The following is a 10250-nucleotide window of genomic DNA, read 5'->3' as shown; positions in this document are numbered from 1 at the left end:
TTATTATTGTATTGTTATGCTATTCAACTTCTTTGACAAACTTCATATTTTAAATTTGTAGCTATTCATGTTGTTGAGATAAGGCAATGCCCTAGATTTTTTCGAAAATGGCGACTTTTTGTCAGAATTTTAGCTTGGATTCCGAGGTCTACGTGATACGCATTATATAACTAAGTTTCATTAAATTTGTTCAATAAATAAAAAAAAACTTATGGCCGTGTGAGAGAAGTGGATTTTGGAATCAATGAAATTTTCAGTTTTTCGTTGCCATGGCAACAGACAACATATTGATCGTTATTTGCTGAATTTTATTAGGTTTATTCAACTGAACCACCATACCAAATTTCAAGTTTCTAGCCACATAGGTTTCCGAAACGTTTTTTTACGAATTCCGAGATATTAATGAGACGCAGCATACAACAAAGTTTAATCAAAATTGCGTACTAAACAAAAAAGTGTGAGAAAAAAGTGGATTTTGGAATCCATGAAATTTTCAGTTTTTCGTTGCCATGGCAACAGATAACATATCGATTCACTTTTTTACTGAATTTTATTAGGTTTATTTAACTGTACCGCCATACCAAATTTTAAGTTTCTAGCCACCTAGGTTTCCGATATATTGCAATGTCCTAGATAATGAACTTTGGTAGTCATTTTAAAAATGGCGGCATATTGGCGCCAATTTTTTATACCAATTTCGAGATATTAAAAAGACGCAGCATACCACAAAGTTTCATTAAAATTGCTTAATAAATACAAAAAAAGTTATGAGTGTGATAAAGATGAGTGTTAAATCCATAAAGTGGATTTTGGTATCCATGAAATTTTCACTCTTTTCGTTGCCATGGCAACTGGCAACATATCGATTCACTTTTCTTTGCTTAATTCTATAAGGCACATTGAGTTCTACCACCATACAAAATTTCAAGTTTCTCGCCACTTAGGTTTCCGAGATATTGCAATGTCCTAGATTATGAACTTTCACGTTTCCATGGTAACGGTAGCCGTTTTTTTTCGCCAAAAGTTCTGATGCACCCCTTCTCAATACCATCTACCTCAATACCAAGTTCCAATGTATTCCCTTTGGTGATGCTTTCTAAAAACTCTGGTCAAAAATCATTGGAAAAAAAAATAATAATTGAATTTTATGTTTCCACGAAACGTGTAGAAGTCGCCTCCCGTTTCCTGATCACTCTTTTGAAAAACATATCGTCAATTGAACTGCTTATTATTAATCGAAGCAGCGTAACGAACCTTGACATTAAATTTCGTTGATATCGGACAACTTTGATTTTTTTATCGCTTTGGTGGCCATTTTGAAAATGACGGCCGAGACCCACGCGATTTGTTTTCATAATTTTGTTTGGACTATTAAGCTTAATATTTTCCCCTAGTTTCGTCAAATTCTGATCAGCAGTTTTCGAGATATTTTATGTTCCACTTTCCGGTGTAAAAAAAATGGGTACGTCAAGTCCAGCGGTCATTTTGGAAAAAAAAATTGCGGCAGCTGAAATAAAACTTTTGGAGTTCTGCATCTTTCAAAGAGTAGTTCTAACTTCCTGTGGAGTTTCATCTCAATAAAATGAGCTGTTTTTGAGAAAAAACGTACGGACAAAACTATGACTTTTTATGACAGGAGAATTAAAATAATAAACACAAGTGATATTGTGTTTGCAAGCAAAACACAAAAGTCGCTAAAAGCGGCAAATGGTCGGATTTGGCCAAATTCTGAACCTGCCATTAATTTTTACATGCAATGTTTACCCTAGAAATCAATTTTTATTGAAATCCAACTATGTTGACATTTTGCCAAATTTTGGCGGCCATTTAAACAAAAATGGCGGTTTAAAAAAAAAAAAATTTACGCCTATGTTGTCAGCAAGTCCAGAACCGCGTTTTGTGTTATTTTCATACAATTAATGAGCTCCACTAAGTTTATAGATTTTTTTTTCATTTTTCCGGTTTTTGTTTTGGCGGCCATTTGGAAATCGGCAGTTATCTTGAAATTCCGGAAGTGGCTTGCACACCTCCCCCACCCGAGCATACTGGCCTTTTTCCGCAAGTTTTGTATGAATCGAATAAACCGTCTCCAAAAATAAACGGAGCAAAAACAATAAGTTGTAAAACTTCGTTTTGGCGACTTAATAATTATAATAATTATAAAAAGAAATGGAGCAAAACAATCAGTTGAGAACTTCGTTTTGGCGACTTAATAATATTAAGATTAAAAACAACACCAATGTAATTTACGATTAGTGTTTTTTTTGTGATTTACGTTTAATTTTCTTTAACGATACAGAAGAAAAAAAGAAAATGTACAGACAAATCAAAATCGTATATGCGGACTACACCTAAATTTGTTTCCTTATCACGATCAATGAAAACTACTGTGTCGAAAATAAAATCATGTTCGCAGTTGCCTAAACACCTTTCTGTTTGACAAGAATTGTTTTAAATGCTTGATTTAACAAAGTATACATACATCTGGGGGACGATCAAAATTAACCAAGAGAGCACTATCTACCTTCTACATAGATTTCTTGTAACAGCTCTAAAAACAAATATTTGAACAAAATCATCAAAGATTATTCACCCAACAGAAGAAAAGGAAAATAAAGGTAAAATTAACCAAATCCTTTGAATGTGATCTTAAGATTTATGAAATTAAAGGTCCTTAGATACGCAAGTACAGTTACGTTCATATTTAAATTATGAAGAATCGTGTGGAAGAAATGACCTAATTTTTATCAGTGATTCTACTTATCGCTAGGTTTTTCGTGTACATAAGAAAATCATCTTGATGTACAATCCTTGAACCGATGCACGCAACGTTTTGACAGATCGATGACCGTTGCCTGATTGATAGCAGACGGATCGATGACCAATGACTGGTGACCGATCTGATCGCATTTTTGTTATGTAAAATGACGTAAGATCTATTTTAGATAAAAGAAATGTAAAATAAAAGTATAAATTGATGTTTAAATCTATTACATAATATAAATATGTGTAAAATTGACAAAGAAAACTACAATAACCGTAAAATACATTGACTGATCTGTGGTCACGTGGTGCGATCACCAATTAAATTGATCGGTTTGACGGATCGATGACAGACTGGAAACTGATCGGTGATCGATGACCGATCGCAATTTTTGTTGCACGGATCGGTTCAGGTACTGTATATTCTATTTTAAATAATGAATTGGAATGAAGAGTCTATTGACCGTTCTAGGAATCTTTGCGTTGTGCTTCTTTGGCGAGGTGAATTAATGTACGTGCAATCATTCTATTTGAGCATTCGTAAGAGTAATCAAGGGAAACAAGATTTTTAGCGCAAATCCAGGGACAAAGACCCGTCATGGAAAACAGACAAACACAACAAAGAACATAAAATAACCAAATTAATAAGAACAAAGTAACAAAAGTAGGTGAACAACTCGGACTCCACTAACAACTGGGAGCATAAAGCAGGGGAATATCGAACTGATTTGCCAGTATAGTAAATATATTGATAATATATAGAGAGTATATGACCCGTTGACTCCACCTACGTTTGCACCTCTCATTACCTACGTGTTCATCGTAGTGTCACTATCGGGGGCCACTACTGGGGAGGTAATACAATAAATTCATCGTATAAATATTGAATTTGGTTATAAAGTGATGAAAATTACAGTAGAATGACAATAATAGTATATCTACTAAAAATGAAAATCCTATACAATTCGACACGAATGGGAAAAAACGACCGGCGAAGTTTCACCTTTCACTCCGATTCTAAGTATCTTTCGTGATTATTTCTCATTTATACTCAATACAATATTTTGTCTATTTATTGTTTGAGTGTATTCTACAACTTTATTGACATTGATTTACAAAACGTTTGACAAAGGTATTCATTCCAATCAATAAAACACACTGTTGATCAAATTGTAATAAGTCTAGTGATAAATAAGGAAATATATAGATGTACATTCGAACTATACCATGATTTATATTTAATGATTGTGTTAATATACCACGTTTAATCCTAAGCCTTGAACCTTGAAATAGACATTATTAAGAAATGTTGATCATGTGTTTATTACTTTTTTTTTACCACGGCTGTGGTCTAAAGAGCTTTGAAGATCGTCATAAAAGACAATAGAATAAAATGTTTGTATACATTAAGTTATAACATTTGGTTCAAACACATCGGTTTCTTATAAAATTTCCATTCTTACCCTAATTTGTCGTGAAATGAAATCATTGGTCCTTAGAACCAAATGTATTAATAAAAAGACTTAGTAAACAATACAATCTGCTTAAAATGCAGATACACAGTAGGCCTAGCAATCCTCAGTTCGAAAGAATTTTGTTTTACCAATTTTTGTTGTTTTAAGCAACAGTCTGTTATTTTAACCATGATTGTGGAGCAATTAACTAATTTCTAAATTAATCAATTTTTCAAACGTCCTTAAAAATCTTTAAAAAATATAAATTGAAACTAGCAAAAGAAAGGCCCAAATTGTTTGTTTTACATGCAAGATCTGTGTTGTCCTTGTGTACACAATTTGATCAAACGACTTCTGAAAAGGTAGATTTCCAAGACCAAAAAAAAGTAGAAATATAAAATTCATCATATTGCACGCAGCGGCATAGAGTACTTGAATTGTGGACACCAGTGATCAATGTTTTGCGATGCACTTTCTAACTGAGCTACATACAGCCGTTTTTGAAGGAATTATATGTCTACCTTAATCTAAACAGTATTGAAATGAGAAAAAGAACCTTGAAAGGTTATTGGTATATGCATTGTAACACCTTTAAGGAAACATTTTGCTTATTTGAATAAATCAATCATTTCTACTCATGTGAGTGACTAAAGAAAGTGTCAATGCAAGTGAAATGATATAAATTGACAGAAGAAGATACAATTTATTAACAATTTGCATATACACACTGACACTTGTACGAAGGTTGAAATTAAAATATAATGCAGTGGACATGGATCGTGATATTTATTGTAACATGTATTCAATTAAGTAAGGTAAGACTCAGTTGTCAGTATTTAATTGTGTCGAATCATTTAGTTTTGACTTTTAGTATACTAACTGTAGCTTTTTTATTCAGCAATGTAAATTTTATTTAACATAACTTGAAACATAAATATAATCGGGAAAAGGCATTTTATCTGATGGCACCTACATTATTAAAGAGCAAAGACATTGTGGTAATGAAATTAACCCATCACAAGATTGTTTTAATGAACATGTAGGTTTGTCTATCTATTGAACAGTTTCCATGTTAAGTTAAGGTACATTGACAGGTGATTTTTAGAAACTTATGACCATTAAGAATTTGTTGATACAATTAACATTTTACATATATAATTACGGCTAAAACGAAGACAATCTGAAAATAAGCGTTGATGTTGGATGTGCTATATTTTGACTTTAAGGCATACAAAATGGTGCATTAAAGCGACATTCATTATTACAAAAGTATATAAAAATGCAGTTATAAAAAATAAAAAAAATAATGCTTGAACAACGCTTCCATACCACAAAAATAATATTTAATTTAGGTGAGCAAGGGTCAATTCCCTGCAACTGTTGATGTTTTATATTATCGGTCGTGGTTTAAGTAACTGTTGGTCATCAATATATTAGAAACAAAATGTTACATCGATTGATTTGTATATACATGGTACTTGCCTGCTCGCTAATCGATTCATTTTTGTTGTTGAAAGTTTAATGTTTCCTTTAACACATTCATATAAGTACCCGGTAATAGCATTACCCAATTATATTCAATCATATCTTATATTTGTTCATGCCCAGTGCGGGTCGGGTGTCAAAAGAATAGACCCGCAGCAGCGCTAAGCTTGTCGTAAAAGATGACTAAATAGTTTTCAGAATCCTGCTGTGGTATTCGATAGGAATAGGAAACTTTGCACTCCACCACAGGAGGCTAAATTGCCCGACCCTACCCATCTCTCCCTTTTTTCTATTGGCAATCTCAATTTGTCCACCCTATTATCCATGTGTACCATCCCATATTTCATTTCATCATCATCATTTCATGTTCATCGCCTGAATATACCTGAAATATTGATTCGCGGGCATTAAACCACAATAATCAATCAATCATAGATTTATTCATGAAATGAATATTGGGAATTCTTAGGTTTCTTTTCTTATTAACAATGATGTTTTAGTTATTTAAAAAAATCGAATTTATCAATAAATAGAGAAAATGGTAGCATTCATATATCAGTCATGATTCTTTTAGTAAGCAATCACGGTTCTTTCAACAATCAGTCATGTGTCTATCAAAAATCAATCACGTTCTATTAACAATCAGTCAAGGTTCTTTATAACTTAAATTTACAAAAAAAAAAATATCCAATATAATACATCTATACATTACCTCATTTCGAGTAAATATTTTATTAGAGCACCGGGATTTGTCCGAAGCCACCGCCATTCGATCTCCATTTCTGTGCTAGAGCCTTCATTCTCCGTGGGTGTAACACCGACAGTGATTGTAGTGGTGGTAAGTGTTTTTTCCTTAATGTTCACATGCAGCTAAATTTTTAGTAATATTTTGATGAGATGTTCATAAATGGCTTGCCGATGCAGATTCTGGTGGCTAGAAGAACATGGGCCATTTTCCCCGGGATTTTAACCTCAGATAGTGCCAAATTAAATAAATGCTCAAATGCCCTTAATGTTCTTCAGAATATGAAGAAAAAAATCATAAATCTTCAAGAAATGCAATTTTTTTTTAGGAAGTTCTGATATCAAAAATAAATTACTAAAAATAATCGTTGGAAAATACATTTTCGTTATAAATTGAACACGTTGAACACGTGGTAATTTCAAAAGAAGCATCGTTACAACTATTGCATGGTAGAATAGTTCCTATTTAAATAGTATGTGTCAACACCTATTGTCCTGGTATTTTTCAATCACTCAGATATAATAATCTATTCATGACGTACTTACATTCCTTAATCATGAATTATACCCCTAATTTATGTTCAACATGTCGTAGTTTTTCTTTCCTCTTTTATATACCCGGCCAAAAAAACTTTTAGGGAAGGAAGATCCCAAATCTTTTTCTATTTTCTTTTGTCATTTTTATCAATATTTCTTTTCAGAGTTGTGGAGCTTTTAATCTTACTAGCGTTACAGGTGTTTTAAGCTTGACTATAAGGTTTTGTATACACAATGACTCCCTTTAATTAAATGTGTTAGTAGTTTGTTCTATATATATAGCTTTTTATTTTAATTGCTGCTCGGGCGCTAAACCCCAACAAACAAACAAACAAACAAACAAGTAATGGGTTAGTTGGTCGAATATCAAGTATGTTTGAACAAGGGTGAAATGAAATTTTACGACAGTCAATATACTATTTTACAGCATATTGATTCTTGTGTGTCGTTGTGCTACAGATGGTCAATGTCATCTTTCGTTTTTGATTTATTTCTTTGCAGTCTGTTTCGTTTTTGTTTTTGTTTTTGTTTTTTTTTTATTTAATTTGTTGCTATATTTTACATGATTTCTTCAATTGGACAACTCGTTTCAAAATAAAACATATGGTTTTGTTTGAACTCTCTAGCTTAATTTATATTAAATGATGAACCATATGTAGATATGATACATGTAAATAATATAATAATCATACACGTTCATATTATTTCATTTCAAACAGGACAAATTTGTTGCCCGGCCGGAAAATGTCATGTTCCGGACTGTGTAAATCCGGTATGTAATAAATTATTGCAAATGTTTCATAAAGGTACATAACTAGTTCTATTTTCTCATTTCATTATCCATTGATGTATTCAACTGAATCGCAATTTAGCATCTGTTTTTTGTAGCTTCCGTTAAGTTTATCACCGTGTTTGAAAGGATGGTTGTAACTCTAGTGAATCCTATTTTATTTGAACAAACAATCCTGATGTACAGTGTATCAAAGACTCAAGATCATCCGAAAGATTTTTATTTTGATTTCAAAACAATTTTACAATATAACCAACGAGAAATTGTATACAATTCAATATTGTCCTCGCTATTACGCATACAAAAAGAAGTTAAGTCATGCACAACAACGATTGGAGATAAACATAGCTATATTGTGTTTTATTGCAAACAATGTTGATTTCCCATCTACTTCAAATTGCGTCCCCATACGTAAACAGGAATTTAAAACACATATACAAATAAGTTTGGATTCTATTGATAAGAGAGAAGTCTAAAGAGTGATAGGTAGACAAATAACATGTAATGTTGTAAACAGTTCATAAAATTGGTTCATTTAAGAGAAACTATGCCAGTAGTTCAGGGCTGAGGATTAGAAGGTATTGAAAATTTAAAATCTGTTTGATATTCTTAACACACAAATACGTAGTTATTTCTTTTTCAGGGTTATTACGTTGGCTGATTCTGGGACGTTGCAGACATTAGACAATACTTGTTTAACTAATAAAAAAATAAGAGAAATTTACCCCATATGTTTTTGTACAGATAGCATTCTAACATTACATTGTCCATGCGATGAATAGTAATGTCTTTAATGATAAATGTTGAACTTTCAAAGGTCGATTCGGGTTTGTTACGGAGTCGTAATAGATTATCTTCACTGTGGCTATAAATTGCCTCTGAAAACAGAGCTTTGTCATTCCTGACTTTGTGCTCTAATAACCTATACGGTGCGACCTCGTCAAACCATTCTCTTTGCTCTAATCAGTAATGTTACTGAGTCGAAATAGATCTATTGTACTATAATGTTCAAGTGCGTGAAATTTTGCAGTCACGATGATTAATTTGTTGTTTTTTTTTTTTTTTTTCAGAAATGTAATATATTTCAGTTTTAGTAAGGTATTTCACAATGTATTAAATTTCTTTAAAAACACGGATTTCAGCTTGAAAATATTATTGGAATATTTTAAAGTCTTATTGCAAACGCAACAGGTTTAGAATAAGGAAGAGAGTGATATTGATTTTGTTTAAACGGGTGGGCTTTATGATACTTCCAGCAGGTTTCTAGAACACCAGAGGAGGCTTGTTCTTTGTTGTGTATGTCTGTTTTCCATGTCTTGTCTTTGTCCCTGGATTACATTCTTTTGATTACCGCTATAACCTTGGTTCCCTTGATTACTCTCTTAAACTACTGGTGTACTTGGTTTCTTTTTTCGGGTTATTTTGTGATAGTTTATGTTGCGTGTGGTTCGGCTTTCTTGCTCAGAAGTAAGAGAACATAATTTCCTATTCCATTTAAGTATATTGGTGGGTATAAGTTAGTTAACATGGCAATAGTAGATCTGAAATAATATCACTGCATGATGTTTATAAAATACCATACATTTCCTCGTATATGTGTTTTTTCTACAGCTTACTTTCTACTAAAACAAGTTTTAAATATAATTTTGAGCGTCTGTATGATGCATTTTCTTGATATATCTAATATTGATATATTTCTTACGTAATATGATATAAATCAAAATATGTATAGCAGACACGTTTTTATTATGCAATGGTATGTTACAGACAGCGCAAATATCTTAAAAAATATGTAGTATCTCTGAAGTAACGTATTGCATCTTCTTTCTTGAATAAAATGTATTGCATTTGCTCTTTAAAAAACTGAAAGTCATACTTTATGTTAACGTGTCAGTTATTGAATGCCACATAACATTATTATGCAAACAACGACGAGAATTGACCTTCAACTGCACCACACTTTTGTATCATTCAAGACAGTTGATTGTATCACAGTTGGTCTTTAAAGTTACTAAGCGTCTGAATTACTCAATATCTTTTTTGTTGATCGAAATCCCTTTTAATATCTGCACAACTGTTTACCTTCTTCCAATGTGAGTATACCGTCTTCTAGGTATAAACACTAATTGATGTTTATAGTTGCTGAAATGAAATGTTCATCTCCCTACAATAATCTAGAGAATTCTAGAAGTGGCATAAAGTGAAACTCGATATTTCAAATGCAAATATGATAGACGATCGGCAAAATGTAAATATAAATATAGATTTTGACAACTTTTCACTCTCCTATTTGAACAAGACCAAAGAGACCAAACAATAATGAGCAAGTTAATAATAATAATAATAATAATAATAATAATAAAATAATAATCATGTTTTTTTTTCATTTTCAGACGAATGTAGATACATGTACCTACATTTTTTGTTGCTTGATTAATACGCGTACTCGTGGTATTGCTTGTTCCACCAATAAACAA

General features: G+C 32.1%; 1 long non-coding RNA gene across 2 annotated transcripts; it reads left to right on the top strand.

Moving 5' to 3' along the window:
- The first annotated feature begins 4841 nt into the window (after nt 1-4841).
- Nucleotides 4842-8497, top strand: LOC148606061 (uncharacterized). Of its 2 annotated transcripts, none has more exons than XR_015915402.1 (4): nt 4842-5032; nt 6441-6537; nt 7703-7755; nt 8417-8497. It is a non-coding gene; the product is annotated as an uncharacterized LOC148606061 (long non-coding RNA). The 2 variants fall into 2 exon arrangements; XR_015915401.1 differs by having other exon boundaries at nt 4843-5032; nt 6441-6540.
- Nucleotides 8498-10250: the final 1753 nt, after the last annotated feature.

The sequence above is a fragment of the Perna viridis genome, chromosome 9 (genome assembly GCF_037379345.1).
Source record: "Perna viridis isolate PV_CMFRI_1.1 ecotype Kerala chromosome 9, ASM3737934v1, whole genome shotgun sequence".
Classification (NCBI taxonomy): Eukaryota; Metazoa; Mollusca; class Bivalvia; order Mytilida; family Mytilidae; genus Perna; species Perna viridis.
Note: the sequence above shows the minus strand (reverse complement) of the source record. Positions and strands in the feature narration are given on the sequence as shown.